The sequence below is a fragment of the Anabrus simplex genome, chromosome 9 (genome assembly GCF_040414725.1).
Source record: "Anabrus simplex isolate iqAnaSimp1 chromosome 9, ASM4041472v1, whole genome shotgun sequence".
Taxonomy (NCBI): Eukaryota; Metazoa; Arthropoda; class Insecta; order Orthoptera; family Tettigoniidae; genus Anabrus; species Anabrus simplex.
In genome coordinates, this window is record NC_090273.1 from 70,998,060 (window position 1) to 71,015,716 (window position 17,657).

Consider the following 17,657-nt stretch of genomic DNA (forward strand, 5'->3'; position numbering starts at 1 on the left):
GAACTGCACAGACACATGAGTAACACTGCCAAAGTGACGAATGCGCGCGGCAAGGGTGTGTCCTAGGCCTTGGCAAAAATATACCCCTGCTGCCCTTCCACACAGCACATGCTACACTTTGGTGCGCGAGTCTCCACTACTTCCTGTGACGCTGTACGAATCGATTAGTCGCGACAAATGACAGTTTGTGTGTATTTTTATTAATAATTCAGGAATTTGAGGGGAAAAATTAGTTTATAAGCCAACAGGATTTGTACAAATTGCATGTTTTTAATACAACCTGTCCTGTACTGTCAACATAGATGAACAATGCACGACAGTGACCTTACTGTCCTTCGAAATAGTCCCCTCCCATAACTATGCACTGCTGAGGTCGACGATTCATGTCCTGGAAACTTTGCAAGAAGGTTTCCTTGTGGATGGTGTTCAAAAGCCTCGTCACGTTTCGTTGGATGTCAGGAATATCGTCAAATCTCTTTCCTTTTCAAGCGAGTTTGTGTCGTGGAGGATTGATATATGGCGAGTATGGGGGATGTTCAAGTTGCACCACCCCCTTTTCTACCATGAACTGTTTGACGATATTGGCTGTGTGTGGGCGAACGTTGTCATGGACGGAAAATCATGAACCTTGTTGTGCGTAATGGGGTCGTACCCGGCGTAGACGTTTCATGAAACGAGTCACAATTTAAATGTACCGAGCAGCATTCAACGTCGTTCCCTCAGGTGGAAATTCCTTGTGGATAATGCCTTGACTATCGGAAAACGTGATGAGCATAGTTTTGATGCGTGACTTTTCGGCTCTGACCTTTTTCCGACGAGGGGATCCCGGAGAACGCCATTCCATGCTTTGCCGTTTCGTTTCAGGGTCGTACCTGAGACACCAGGTTTCATCCTCAGTGACGATACAGTTCAAGAAATTTGGTGTCGCATCCGCCCTTTCGACAAAATCCTGTGAAGCCTCTAAACGTGCCTGCTTCTGATCGTTAGTCAAGTGTTGTGGCACAAGACGAGAATACGTTTTCGTCTTCCCTAACTTCTGGGTAACGATTTGTCTCACGGATTCACGGTTGATCTGAAGTTCATCCGCTATCATGCGCACAGTTAATCGCCGATCGTTTGTGATTAATGTCCTCACCTTCTCAATGTTTTCGTCACTGACGGCGGTCGCCGGTCTTCCGCTACGGGGGTTGTCAGAAACACTTTCCCGGCCTCCTCGAAAATGGGCGATTCACTAGTACACACACTTCAAGGACAGTGTTTGATCTTCATAAACACGTACCATCTTCGCATGCGTTCCTTTCGGTGTCTTACCAAGCTAAAACAAAACTGTACATTGATCTTTTGGTCGTTCATGTTCCTGTTCGCAGTTCAGAACCAACGCACTAAACACGCACTGTGTCAAACAGGTCTTACACGGCACACACACGATGCTCAACTGAACAACGTTGGGAGCAGCTGGTCAAAACCTGCTGCTACGCAGGTGGAGCGTCGTGTGTCGCCAGTGTTGCCGTATCGACCGTTCATACTTCATTCACCGAACTTTATTGTCACAGTTTGTAATTCCCACTTTCAGACAGCTAAAATGGAATGAAAATGGAATGTTTTCTCCGCTGCACTATCGTGACTCTATAAGTGAATCTCTATACTACATTTAAGTTAAGGATAATTGATTATTGGTCTACAAAGTCAAAATTTGTAAGATTGGATTATGAAGTGAATTACAAAAAGAGATTTTTAGTATAATAATAACTTATTCGTCTACATAATACTATTATTGTAAATTGAATATTTAATAAACTCATTTGCTTTGAAGGTAAGCCTCCGTGGCTCAGGCGGCAGCGCACCGGCCTCTCACCGCTGGATACCATGGTTCAAATCCTGGTCATTCCATGTGAGATTTGTTCTGGAAAAAAGCGGAGGCGGAACAGGTTCATCTCCGGGTACTCCGGTTTTTCCTATCGTATTTCATTTCAGCAACACTCTCCATTAACATTTAATCTGTCAGTCATTTATCATTGCCTCAGAGGAGTGCAACCGGCTTCGGCAGCCGGCACTTTTTCCTATCCTCGCCGCTAGGTGGGGCTTCATTCATTTCATTCTTGATCCGGTCAAATGACTGGAAAGCAAGCTGTGGATTTTCGTTGACTTGGAAAGGTCTTTCATGCGACCAGCGTTCGGATAGTGCGCGTGTATTTTGTTGGCATTTGAAAAGCACTGATGGGCGTCGTCACCGGTGATTTATGGAGGTGATACACGAACTACATCAATGTATGAACAACTCCATTTAACAGTGTTCAGAATTATAATTTTAAATTATGTGAGACGTTTTTAATAATACTATATTGTTGTTTTTATTAGTTTATAAAATACAATGGAACCTGAATTAAGTCGAATAATTGAGTGGCAAGGACGTCTGTTTTAAGAATAACAAAAATCTTTAGTGATCATGGCATCACCAAACGAACAAAACCCCGCCTGCTTAATGCTCTTGTCTTTTCAATATTACTGTGTGAAGCTGTAACATGGACAGTAAAGGAAGACGTTGCCTTTGAAATATGGTAATATGGTGCTGGCGCAGACTACTACTATTCCCGTGGACCGAAGAAACGAACAAATATATCCAAGAAGAAGGAACTGGAAATTTAGAAACGAATGCACGATATTATCTACGAGAGGAACATATGTGGTCACATAGCTGTCAGCTTGCATTCCGGATATGGTGGGTTCGAACCCCACTGTCGGAAGTCCTAAATATGGTTTTCCGTGGTTTCCAATTTTCACACCGGGCAAATGCTGAGGCTGTACCTTGCTTAAGGTCACGGTCACTTCCTTCCCACTCCTAACCCTTTCCTGACCCATCGGTGCCATGACATCTGTCCGTGTCGGTGCGACGTGCATCAAAATTGTACAAATAAAAGGAGCATATGTTATTTTGGCCACGAAGTGAGAAGAGACAAGTTGGAACTCTTGATTATAGAGGTCAAATTCAATAGTGAGAGGCCCGGAGGTGGAATTGCTTGACGCTGGTCAACACAGATTTGCAAAACAACGGGTAACAGTTTTCAGACACTGCAGTCGAGACAGCAAAATATCGCAGGAGCTGGAGAAAAATTGTGTCGCAAACGGTCACCACATTCCAGAATAGGGGTTCGGAATGAGAAGAAATATTTAATTTCAATTAGAAACTAAATTACTTAATCTAACGTTAAAATAATATTCATTTATAAAACAGCAATAATTATGAATTTCGGAATCCGCATAAAATTGGAATTGCAGTAGTGCTCTCTCTCTCTCTCTTATATATATATTCCTTAGCTTTAGATTCTTTAGATTCTTGTGGTCTAAAATAATAAATAGGATTAATGATATACTTTCTTACTTATATATGTTTTAATTTTATTGGATTTGGTATCTGTATTACTTTTTTTAAAGTTTAATACATAATTTAAAATTTTAATATTATAAAAATGTAGTTAGTGTGTTCATAAACCTGTATTGTATTATACGAAGGCGCTACATAAAGGGGGTTTTCAGCCTCAGGGGCATATAAATCATCAATAAATTCAATCAATCAATTAATTGTCTTTCTCTCTCCCTCTCTCTCTCTCTTTGATGTTTTACTAACCTTCACGTCCTAAATTCGTTGTCACTACTACTACTACTACTACTACTACTACTACTACTACTACTACTACTACTACTACTACTACTGCTACTACTACTACTACTACTACTACTACTACTACTACTACTACTACTACTACTACTACTACTACTACTACTACTACTACTACTATTAAAATGTTTTCATTCCTCCCCTGAAGGGGGAGGCGGGCCTCTTAGACGGTGACGCCGTCTCTCAGGCCGGGAGATTTGTTCCGGTGAAGGAGATGCTCGGAGAAGGTGAGGGAGTTGGCGTCAGTGGCCTGTACTAGGAACTGTCCCGACATTCGCCTTAGTGCAGGAGAATGGAAAACCACGGAAAACCATTCTCAGGACAGCCGACGGTTGGAGACCAGCTCCTCTCCGTCTCCCGAATGCAGAGAAGTAGAGCCGTGGCCTCCCCTCCTCTGCTCGGTTGGCCGGTCAGAGTGCAGAGCGGCTTGGAGTCTCACGTAAGTGGAGCATGATATCACGATACTGATCACAAGAAATGATGCGTTTTGAAGGTGAATATGATGAGGTCACACGCAGCCTTGTCCTCACTGGACAAGTAACCAGTTGGTTGTTGACCTCCAAGTAATGGCGCAGTAGATAACTCGAGAACATCAAGGTGAGGAACTACACATGTATCTGACCCAAGATAACTCTCTGTGATACAACCGCAACACACTGACTGCCTTCTTCTTTTGGCAACTAGTGCTATCACTCTACCATAAGGTCGACTGAGCAGCACAGATCACCTTCTGAACTCAATGTTACAGGATCAAACCCCGACACTATTCCTTGATATTTATACACTGACTGACAGAGCAAATGCAACACCAAGAAGGAGTGGTCAGAACTTTATGACAATTGCAGGGTAGACTGACGTCACTGAGGTATGCTCATGATGTCAAATGCGCCGCTGTGCTGCGCACGTAGCGAACGATAAATGGGACACGGCGTTGGCGAATGGCCCACTTCGTACCGTGATTTCTCAGCCGACAGTCATTGTAGAACGTGTTGTCGTGTGCCACAGGACACGTGTATAGCTAAGAATGCCAGGCCGCCGTCAACGGAGGCATTTCCAGCAGACAGACGACTTTACGAGGGGTATGGTGATCGGGCTGAGAAGGGCAGGTTGGTCGCAGCCGATACCCATAGGGATGTGTCCACGGTGCAGCGCCTGTGGCGAAGATGGTTGGCGCAGGGATATGTGGCACGTGCGAGGGGTCCAGGCGCAGCCCGAGTGACGTCAGCACGCGAGGATCGGCGCATCCGCGGCCAAGCGGTGGCAGCCCCGCACGCCACGTCAACCGCCATTCTTCAGCATGTGCAAGACACCCTGGCTGTTCCAATATCGACCAGAACAATTTCCCGTCGATTGGTTGAAGGAGGCCTGCACTCCCGGCGTCCGCTCAGAAGACTACCATTGACTCCACAGCATAGACGTGCACACCTGGCATGGTGCCGGGCTAGAGCGACTTGGATGACGGAATGGCGGAACGTCGTGTTCTCCGATGAGTCACGCTTCTGTTCTGTCAGTGATAGTCACCGCAGACGAGTGTGGCGTCGGCGTGGAGAAAGGTCAAATCCGGCAGTAACTGTGGAGCGCCCTACCGCTAGACAACGCGGCATCATGGTTTGGGGCGCTATTGCGTATGATTCCACGTCACCTCTAGTGCGTATTCAAGGCATGATAAATGCCCACCGCTACGTGCAGCATGTGCTGCGGCCGGTGGCACTCCCGTACCTTCAGGGGCTGCCCAATGCTCTGTTTCAGCAGGATAATGCCCGCCCACACACTGCTCGCATCTCCCAACAGGCTCTACGAGGTGTACAGATGCTTCCGTGGCCAGCGTACTCTCCGGATCTCTCACCAATCGAACACGTGTGGGATCTCATTGGACGCCGTTTGCAAACTCTGCCCCAGCCTCGTACGGACGACCAACTGTGGCAAATGGTTGACAGAGAATGGAGAACCATCCCTCAGGACACCATCCGCACTCTTATTGACTCTGTACCTCGACGTGTTTCTGCGTGCATCGCCGCTTGCGGTGGTCCTACATCCTACTGAGTCGATGCCGTGCGCATTGTGTAACCTGCATATCGGTTTGAAATAAACATCAATTATTCGTCCGTGCCGTCTCTGTTTTTTCCCCAACTTTCATTCCTTTCGAACCACTCCTTCTTGGTGTTGCATTTGCTCTGTCAGTCAGTGTATATCGTATGAAAAATCCACAAAACTCCAGTTATTCGACCGCGTCAGGAATGGACTGAATGAAGCCCCGTCTAGCGGCGAGGATAGGAATTGTGCCGGCTGCCGAAGCCTGCCGCACTCCTCTGGGGCAATGGATAATGACTGACAGATGAAATGATATGATAGTGGAGAGTGTTGCTGGTATTAAAGATGACAGGGAAAACCGGAGTACCCGGAGAAAAACCTGTCCTACCTCCGCTTTTTTCGACACAAATCTCACCTGGAATGACCGAGATTTGAACCACGGAACTCAGCAGTGAGAGACCGGCACGCTGTCGCCTGAGTCACAGAAAGGTGGACAAGAAAGATTATTTATTTATTTATTTATTTATTTATTTATTTATTTATTTATTTATTTATTTATTTATTTATTTATTCCATCGTTTGAAATAATTTTCTTTTCCGAATTTAGCCAACTGTGGGCCGCATAGAACTTAGAAACTTCTTGGCCTTTCTTCTCTTCTCTTCTCTTCTCTTCTCTTCTCTTCTCTTCTCTTCTCTTCTCTTCTCTTCTCTTCTCTTCCCTTCGGCCTTTCTTCTCTCTCTTCTCTTCCCAGAACCTCTTCATTCTTTCACTTCGGTCTTTCTCTTTTCTTCGGTTATAATTCGCCTGTTTTGAGTGGTTTCTGTTCAAATGATTTTAGACTGTCGACTCTTCTGAATTCTCTTCTATTGTGGATCATCTGCAGTGTAATTCCAACTTTTTCCGCATCCTTCTTGACCTCTTCTACCGACTTGGAGGTAATGTAGTATCTGAAGACCTGTTTGGTCAGTCGTTTGTCATATGTCATCCATTCGTACTGGGTCCGTAGAATTTGTACCTTCGTTTCCGCATTGTGTCCGCGATCTTTTCAGTGTACTTGTAGAGCTTCTCATTGCTCCCATCAGTAGTCTTGTGCGATCCCAGAATTTTCCCTTACTTCTTCTCCAGTTCTTGTAACTCCCTCCTTTTTTATTTGTTTATTAGTACACTGACTGACAGAGCAAATGCAACACCAAGAAGGAGTGGTCAGAACTTTATGCCAATTGCAGGGTAGACTGACGTCACTGAGGTATGCTCATGATGTCAAATGCGCCGCTGTGCTGCGCACGTAGCGAACGATAAATGGGACACGGCGTTGGCGAATGGCCCACTTCGTACCGTGATTTCTCAGCCGACAGTCATTGTAGAACGTGTTGTCGTATGCCACATGACACGTGTATAGCTAAGAATGCCAGGTCTCTGTCAACGGAGGCATTTCCAGCAGACAGACGACTTTACGAGGGGTATGGTGATCGGGCTGAGAAGGGCAGGTTGGTCGCTTCGTCAAATCGCAGCCGATACCCATAGGGATGTGTCCACGGTGCAGCGCCTGTGGCGAAGATGGTTGGCGCAGGGACATGTGGCACGTGCGAGGGGTCCAGGCGCAGCCCGAGTGACGTCAGCACGCGAGGATCGGCGCATCCGCCGCCAAGCGGTGGCAGCCCCGCACGCCACGTCAACCGCCATTCTTCAGCATGTGCAAGACACCCTGGCTGTTCCAATATCGACCAGAACAATTTCCCGTCGATTGGTTGAAGGAGGTCTGCACTCCCGGCGTCCGCAGGCGGGATAAAGAACATGAGCCACTGCTGCTGCGCTACTGACACCAGGTGAGATTTTTCCGGCCGGTATATGCTTGCTACGTCAGAGATCTGTCGCGCGTGCTCATACTTCCAGGCTAAATACGTTTACTTTACAAGAAAAGAAATAGGGAATCTTAATTTCTGGATGGCCTACGTATATTTAAGACGACGATTTCTGCATTGTGTACCTTTTGTAAAATATTAAGGAACTATCGATTACAGTTTATGTTCCACTGTAGCTGATTTGTTACAAATAAAACACAGTCTGTTTTACTACTCTGATTTATTTCAGGATGACCCAATAAATGCACACAGATACATAATTCTATTCAGCCATAAATGACCACACTTAGTTTTTTTCACACAGCGGGCGGTCCGAGTCGTTGATTTGCCTGGGAGGCGGTAATGCGGATTGGCAGGCCTTTCACTTGCGCTCACAAGTCCAGTCACCCCACACAGCAGCTGTGTGCAGACCGCTAGGTTTGAACACAGGGCTACTGGCCACACAACACACGATGACTATTCCTTGCTTCGACTCCAGAGACAGTCCAGTAATTCACACAGTCAAACACCGTGAACAACTAAACACCAACAACTCAACAGTGTTAAACAGCAGGACAATACTCTTCATAACAATGACCATTAACACTGTTCCAATTACACTCACGATATCTACTCCAATTGCTAAATCTACGACGATCCTCAATTACACATACACCGTACCCGAAGACAGTAAGCGCAGTATTCCGTTCCTTACCCGAAGATACTCTGACTCCTGTGGAACACTGACGGCAGTCAACAGCCGTCCCAGTTCAGTTACTCACTGGACACTCCGACGCAACACCACCACCACCAACAACAACAACTCCACGTTCAGACTCCGGTGGGACACTAGTGACAGCGAACACCGCTGTCGCCCTCAGCCCACCACAGAACCCCAATACACAGAGTCCAACATCAACTCCAACACTGACTCGAACACTGACTAACAGATCATTCTTTTTTCCGAGATGCCCCCGTAAACAGCACCCTCCGCGTGGCGATCACCTCAAATACACATCACCTCCGACATGCTGTTAATTCTAAAAAGAAGAGAAAGAGACAGCAGAGAGGATAGAAGTAAGTGATACTGAAGGAAGTATCTACCTGTCCGCATGCTCGCATGCTACCAGGCTATATGAGACTTCATAGCAGTGTAATCGGATAGGAAGGGGCAGGATAAAACCACATAGACAGATATAGAACGATGTCTATATGTCGAACCTGACATATTGTGGATAGCATATGCAAGGATGTGGGCTGGAAGATTCCAGGTTATGTTAGTGAAGAGTGTGTGTCATGCACAATTCATGCCCATTTTTCCTGCAATGTTCGTTTGTTAGGGGGATCAGCCATCTTGGCACTGCGGGATTCCATGCGCGGATTCAGTGGCGTCCGGGCTGTCCAGTTGCCAGTGCTCCTTAGTGCCAAGTCACCGTATGCGGAGGAGGGAATACTATCTGCTAAGCCAGCACGAATGCTGGGGCGATCATCTTCTTCGTCGTCGTCTTTTCTTCTTCACTACGGTGTCCCGGTGTTCACTCAAGTCACTTCTATTCTAAAATTTAAATACACAAACGTAAATGGAAAGGATAACAATGATTACAAATTACAAACACTGATTACTAAATACAGGCTGGAGTGCGGCCTTGGGTCCACTCTCTTGTCTGAATGGGCCAATCAGATATGATTGTTATCAATCTGCTTTTTGGAGTGTGGGTTGCATTCTCTTCACTCGCATCGCTGTAACAATAATACAAACATAGGGAGTACAGGTGTATAAGTTATGACTTATACATGTCGCCCTCAGCCCAGCCACAGAACCCCAATACACGGAGTCCAACTTCGACTCCAACACAGACTCGAACACTGACTAACAGATCACTTTTTTCCGAGGTGACCCAGAAGACAGCACCCTCCGCGTGGCGATCACCTCAAATCTACACCACCTCGGACATGCTGTTAATTCTAAAAAGAGAAAGAGACAGCAGAGATGGTAGAAGTAAGTGATACTGAAGGAAGTATCTACCTGTCCGCATGCTACCAGGCTTCGCGGCTAGCCTCCTTCTTATAGTTCGGGTGATGTGCACCAGAATATTCGCGATGTGGCTAGAGAAGGAACATTATCGCTGCACCTTGAAAAAACACACAGGGAAACCAGATGAAGAGAACTATACACGAAAAGGCCGGCTATGCAATCCAGGTCTATTGGGATATCCCCCGCCATCTGAATCGCTACCCCTTTCGGGGAAGTACCAAAAGGGTCTATCACAGGGCTGGCACGTAACAATATTTAGTTAGCTTGTTAAACAAACTCGGTGCAGCCCTTCTGGTACGTCACATACAGGATGAGTCAGAAACACGTCTTGCTAGTTTCTTTATGTCGCACCGATACAGATAGGTCTTATGGCAACGATGGGATAGGAAAGGCCTAGGAGTTGGAACGAAGCGGCCGTGGCCTTAATTAAGGTACAGCCGCAGCATTTTCCTGATGTGAAAATGGGAAACCACGGAAAACCATCTTCAGGGCTGCCGACAGTGGGATTCCAACCTACTATCTCCCGGATGCAAGCTCGTAGCCGCGTGCCCCTGACCGCACGGCCAACTCGTCCGGTAGAGAAATACGTCAAAATATTTGATCGGTTGCTTATGTCTAATTATAACTCTTACAGATAAGATAGTGACCCCGTTAGAATGTCAAGGACTGACACTATCAACACACGACAATGCAACAAAAACATCAACAATATTAAGTCACATAATTGCCTCAAACTCTTCACTGTTAACATCATAGCATAGTCCACCGCGCTTTGGAAAATCACTTATTTTTTCTGATAAATGAACAACGGAATAGTATGAATTTCTTCCTCAATTACTGTTTTCGGCATGTCAATGTCTCGTGATTTTCGATCTTAAACTTTCTCCTTCAAATGTCCCCGCAACTAATAATCACTGGCTGTGAAATCGGTAGGGCGAGCTGGCCGTTCTGTCGGCCCTCTCCTTCCCACCAACCTGTTTGGTAATTCGTGATTCAAAATATCCCTCACCGCAATAGCGTAATGAGGGGGTGCACCATCCTGCTGAAATACGCAATGTTGGTGCTGAACGCTTTGAATCACTGGCACCACAACTTCATTGAGTATTTCACAATACCGTTTACTGACTTTCTCCAAAATTCGCATTCCTAGCAATCCTTGCCATTCAGTCATTGCCCAAACTGTCACTGATCCTCATTTCATACGCTTCTCTTCAATAATTTTAGTATTTTCTCGCGCATAATAATGACAGTTGTGATCATTAACACTAAAAAACAGATCAGATGTAAGGCTTTTCAGGCGTTTGCTCTATTAACCATAGTTTCGTCTTAGGTCTGACACTAGACTCATCAGAGTGGGATGTGTCAGACCCTACCCACTGACGCTGGGGTGTATGCAGATGAACTATATCTATCTATCTATCAAATGCTTTCATTTCCCACCCTGAAGGGGTGGGGCGGGCCACCTAGAGGGTGTCGCCCTCTCTCTGGCCAAGAGATGCGGGCGGGTTGGGGAGATGTGATGGAAGAGGGAGGTGGGTAAAGGATGTGGAGAGGTAGGAGATGGGAGAGGAATTGTGCCTATGCCTGGGTATTACACAATTGCTTTATTTAAGTCATAAGTACATGATACATAAAAAATATATGATTTACGAAAGGGTGTGAGGGATAAGGGGGTGTGTAAGGGGGAGAGATGAAGCGTAGAAGGAAGTGCCGGGGTAAAGGTGCAAGGTAAGGAGATGAAGGGTGGCTGTCATGTGATTAAGTGAACTGATGAGAAGTCGAAGGAGTTCAAACGTTGGTACGGTTGGGGGGATGAAACCAGTCGGACGAAGGGGAGGACAAACTGGTGGAGATGGGTAAACAGGAGGAGGGTCCGGCCGGGGTCGGCGACGAGGAGAGGTAAATCGGGTCGAAGGTTGGGGAGGCGAACGGGAGGGTTCCACATAGCTTGATCCCATGAGTGATGAGTTGGTTCACGTCTTCAGGCGTCGGCAGGTGGAGGCGAACTAAAAACGTTGGACCATCAGCGTTGTTTATCCGAAACACTCGTTGTACGGGTAGTCCTTGCTGGCGGAGGTGAGTAGCGATGTCGTCAGTAGGAATGCTTGGGTCCACCCCGCAAGCAACACAGCTGTAGTTATTAGTACGGTTGGGCGACGGTGGTGGTGATGGTGGATTGACCATGTGTATTGAAGTCCCGGTGTTTGTTCGCTCGGCAGGTGGCTGGGAGGTTATACACTGAGGTCTTTGTTGATCAGTGGTGGGAGGGTTGGGGAGTGTAGACATCATAAGGGGTGTAGTGGTGATAGGGTGGGCTGGGGAGGTGGATGCAGAGGTGGTGGTAGTAGTTGTGGTGGTAACAGGGTTGGTATGACTAGGGAACAACAGTGGCGATGGAGGAGGGGGTGAGGTTACGACGGGCGAAGCAGGTTCATCTTCTGGCAGCTGGGCTAATATATGTGATGGAGTAGAGGTCACTCGGTGTCGGCAGCCAAGGATGAGCGCTCCGGTTGCTTGAAGGCGATTGCGGTCATCTTCAAAGGCGAAATGCAGAAGTACATCGGGAGATGGGTCGGGGCCATCATAGAGCCGTGAGGCGCTATGGACGCCGGTCCCGCGGAGGGCGGTCTGGATGTCGTCGTTGGAGAGAGCAAGGCTGACTTCTTCGATGATACAGGTATACATGGTGGGAGGCCGTTATGCGTGTTTGGGATCGGCGGGGTGAAATAGTAGAGGTGTGAAATCACCCGGCCGAACAAAAAGAGACCTTGCGTGGAGAAGCGATGTCCTGGTTGCCCAGAGCTGCAGAAGCCCTATATAAGTGGCACAGTCTGATAACTGCATACGGGAGATAAAACTCCACAATGGAATTATTGCCCGCCTAGCAATTCCGAATGGAAATTCTAAGTTCCCAAAGAGGGAATTAGATATTTTTCCACCAATAGAGCATGTCAAAAAAACAGATCAGATGTAAGGCTTTTCAGGCGTTTGCTAGGCGGGCAATAATTTCATTGTGGAGTTTTATCTCCCGTATGCGGTTATCAGACTGTGCCACTTATATAGGGCTTCTGATAAGTTCACCTGCATACACCACAGCGTCAGTGGGTAGGGTCTGACACATCCCACTCTGATGAGTCTAGTGTCAGACCCAAGACGTAACGCTGGTTAACAGAGCAAACGCCTGAAAAGCCTTACATCTGATCAGTTTTTTGACATGCTCTATTGGTGGAAAAATATCTAATTCCCTCCTTCGGAACTTAGAATTTCCATCATTAACATTCCCATTCACCTGGAAGACAGCTTCGTCTGAAAAATGCAATTTTTGTACCAATATTCGTCAATTTCACATTCCCTTAAGACAAATTTACACAGTTGCAACCGCCTGTCAGGGTAATCTTCACCCAGTTCATGAACACGAATCGACTTGAATGTTCTGAACTTCTCACGTCTCAAAACACGAGGCACACTGGACTGACTGATGTCAAGTTCACGTGAACTTAGGCGTGTTGGTTTCCAGGGGTTATTCCCACACGCTTCCACGATCGTTTCTGTTTTTGCTGCATCAGTGCTGCTGCGAGGTCTTCTAGAAGGTTTTCCATTCTGAATGTTTCCCGTTGTCTCCACTTTCCCACAATCGACGGTAGCAGTGTTACGTTAAAATCAGGCCTCGCGCGTCTCACTGCCTCACGATCATTCGCAAAAGCAGCTACTGTAACTTGCTCCTGCATATTCAGCTTTTGGTTAACAATGTAACGGATTGTGTTGTATTTTTGTGTGTCGATAGTAAGGAGTCTTGACTCTCCGACGGCGCCTTTTTTCCAGTTTTAAGAGTCACAGTAGAAGTCCGATAGTCCGGCACGTTCGGGGCCGGCCCGGTGCCGGATTACCGAAAATGCCGGACTATCGGGCGGTGCGGCGTTTTGCAGTAAAATGTTGATCAGCAGAATCATTAGTTTAATAACACACTCCTCTTTTCAAACGTGCTGTTTCTTATTGCCATTCCATAATAATGCCGGAGTTCATCGATGTTTTTATCTGTAAGTCTTCCTTTACCATTTAGAGTTTTTCCATCTACAACTTCCCTTTTCCTTCTGCCCGTTTCAATTTTTGAAGGCATGTTTCCATCCGTTTTTGAATGTGGCCCATACATTCTATTTTTGAAACCTGTTTTTTTAAATCATGTGGTTGACTTTCCAGTATTCAGTGTAGCACACAGCCTTCCAGACTGAATATTTCCAGAGACAGAGATATTTAAGTAAGTCAATGCATAAAAACTGGACTGTATCAGATACATTTGCACTATTAACTTGGAAATAAGAAATAAACACTTCCAATGGTTTCGACAAATAATTCATCAAATTGTTCAGGAGAGATCATTATTGAGAGATAATAACATAAACAAATCCTCGAATGGAGCCGGACCATCGGGCGTTCCGGACTGTCGGATGCCGGACTAATCGAATTCTACTGTATAATCAAACATCAGCAAACAATCAAACATATAGCCGTATCTCTGACTCACCCTGCAGATGCCTCAACATTTCTCCCTCAAAATGCTAAGCAACCAACAATGATCCAACACGAGACACAATTTACCTGCTCTCTCTGTCTTCCTATTTCTCTTCGGATTAGAGCTAAAAGTGAATGGTTAAGTACTTTCCCTTAAAATAATGACTGCCACTCAGATACTCGTCACACAAGCCAGGGTGACACGGAAGTCTTTCTTCTACTAGCTTCCGACACGAAAGACTGAGAGACAAGCCAAGGAGAGGTCATATGTAAGGTCATAAGTGAACCCAGTGATTGATAACAACCCGGCTTAAGGTCACTTGAAGATGTTCCTTCTTCCGCAGAGTGAAAGCTGCATAATTTTTATTCCATTACTGGTCATTCCTTTAGACACGTCTTCATCCTTATATCCGACAGTGAAGTGCGGTTGGTTAGTTGCTCACCTGCTACGCTCAAGACAATCAGATCGAATCCCGGCTCAGTTGGTTGCCCTTTAAGGCCCCACACAGTTGTTCTGCTGATAAGATACATCTTTCATAGCAAAACTCCATAATCTCTTAAAATGGATAGCCGCTGAAATAAAACTATACAAACAATGACATTAATTAATTATTTAATTAATTAAAATCTTTTTAATTCCTAGCCAGGTGCATTCCTTGCAAGGCAGACCCTCCAACGAGGGTGGGTGTAATCTGCGGTGTATAGGAAACTGCGTGTTATTGTATTGTGTGTGATGTGTAAGATGCAGGGATATTGGTAATAACACAAACTCCCAGTCCCCGAGCCAAGGGAATTAACCATTTAAGGTTAGAATGCCCGACGTAGCCAGGAATCGAACCCGGAGATCTGTGAACCGAAGATCCCTACACTGACCATTCAGCCAAGGAGAAAATAATAATAATAATAATAATAATAATAATAATAATAATAATAATAATAATAATAATAATAATAATAATAATAATAATGGAAGAAGCAGGAACAGCAAAGGAAATTGTCACGTGGTCTCTGGAAGACCCTAACAGAGAAATCAATCAATCGATCAATACTGATCTGCATTTAGGGCAGTCGCCCAGGTGGCAGATTCCCTATCTGTTGCTTTCCTAGCCTTTTCCGAAATGATTTCAAAGAAATTGGAAATTTATTGAACATCTCCCTTGGTAAGTTATTCCAATCCCTAACTCCCCTTCCTATAAATGAATATTTGCCCCAGTTTGTCCTCTTGAATTCCAACTTTATCTTCATATTGTGATCTTTCCTACTTTTATAAACGCCATTCAAACTTATTCGTCTACTAATGTCATTCCACGCCATCTCTCCGCTGACAGCTCGGAACATACCACTTAGTCGAGCAGCTCTTCTTCTTTCTCTCAATTCTTCGCAACCCAAACATTGCAACATTTTTGTAACGCTACTCTTTTGTCGGAAATCACTCAGAAGAAATCGAGCTGCTTTTCTTTGGATTTTTTCCAGTTCTTGAATCAGGTAATCCTGGTGAGGGTCCCATACACTGGAACCATACTCTAGTTGGGGTCTTACCAGAGACTTATATGCACTCTCCTTTACATCCTTACTACAACCCCTAAACACCCTCATAACCATGTGCAGAGATCGGTACCCTTTATTTACAATCCCATTTATGTGATTATCCCAGTGAAGATCTTTCCTTATATTAACACCTAGATACTTACAATGATCCCCAAAAGGAACATTCACCCCATCAACGCAGTAATTAAAACTGAGAGGACTTTTCCTATTTGTGAAACTCACAACCTGACTTTTACGCCCGTTTATCAACATACCATTGCCTGCTGTCCATCTCACAACATTTTCGAGGTCACGTTGCAGTTGCTCACAATCTTGTAACTTATTTATCACTCTATAGAGAATAACATCATCCGCAAAAAGCCTTACCTCCGATTCCACTCCTTTACTCATATCATTTATATATATAAGAAAACATAAAGGTCCGATAATACTGCCTTGAGGAATTCCCCTCTCAACTATTACAGGGTCAGACAAAGCTTCACCTACTCTAACTCTCTGAGATCTATTTTCTAGAAATATAGCAACCCATTCAGTCACTCTTTTGTCTAGTCCAATTGCACTCATTTTTGCCAGTAGTTTCCCATGATCTACCCTATCAAATGCTTTAGACAGGTCAATCGCGATACAGTCCATTTGACCTCCAGAATCCAATATATCTGCTATATCTTGCTGGAATCCTACAAGTTGAGCTTCAGTGGAATAACCTTTCCTAAAACCGAATTGCCTTCTATCAAACCAGTTATTAATTTCACAAACATGTCTAATGTAATCAGAAAGAATGCCTTCCCAAAGCTTACATACAATGCATGTCAAACTTACTGGCCTGTAATTTTCAGCTTTATGTCTATCACCCTTTCCTTTATACACAGGGGCTACTATAGCAACTCTCCATTCATCTGGTATAGCTCCTTCGACCAAACAATAATCAAATAAGAACTTCAGATATGGTACTAATAATAATAATAATAATAATAATAATAATAATAATAATAATAATAATAATAATAATAATAATAATAATAATAATGTATTCCTTCGTTTCCCTTACTACTCTGTTTCTTTTTCTTGAGGCTATGCGGAAGTACGTGGTCTCTGGATAGTTCTTGGTGTTCCTCATGAATACTGTCTTCGTGTCTTGTATTAACTTGTCTACCAAATCACGAGTCTACCAAGGAAGAGGAAGAAGTCGTTGACCACCACTGAGGAGCATTTCTGTGAAGCAATCGAGTGTGTGTAATTGCCTGAACAAGTATTATAGCGGCATGTCTACCTACCTGTTCTAGGAAACGGAAGAGTCTACCGAACGCACTCTCCCCCGCGACACGTGGGTATAGAAGGCAGTGCACGGTAAATACCACATCATTTATCACTATGCCAGTACTAAGCTGAACAGCAAATAATGGTATCATTCATTCATTTTTCTATTGATATAAGTAACTTACATAATGATTCACAAGCAAAAGGAGAGTCGGTAATACACAAAGGAGAGAATGGTGTGGTAATGATGGGAAGTCCATATCGTGCTACGAATTGTCTAACCTTGTTGAACAGTTATTGCCGGCCCCGTGATGTAGCGGTAGCGTGCTTGCATCTTACTGGAGGCCCCGGGCTCGATTCCCGGCCTGGTCAGGGATTTTTACCTGGATCTGAGGACTGGTTCGAGGTCCACTCAGCCTACGTGATTAGAATTGAGGAGCTATCTGACGGTGAGATAGCGGCCCCGGTCTAGAAAGCCAACCGAGAGGATTCGTCGTGCTGAACACACGACACCTCGTAATCTGCAGGCCTTCGGGCGGAGCAGCGGTCGCTTGGTAGGCCAAGGCCCTTCAAGGGTTGTAGTGCCATGGGGTTTGGTTTGTTGAACACTTGGATTCTCAACACAGTAAACATAGACAGGAAGTTCTGCGTCTCCCATACACTATATAATAATAATAATAATAATAATAATAATAATAATAATAATAATAATAATAATAATAATAATAATCATACGAAGAAGAAGAAGAAGAACAAGAA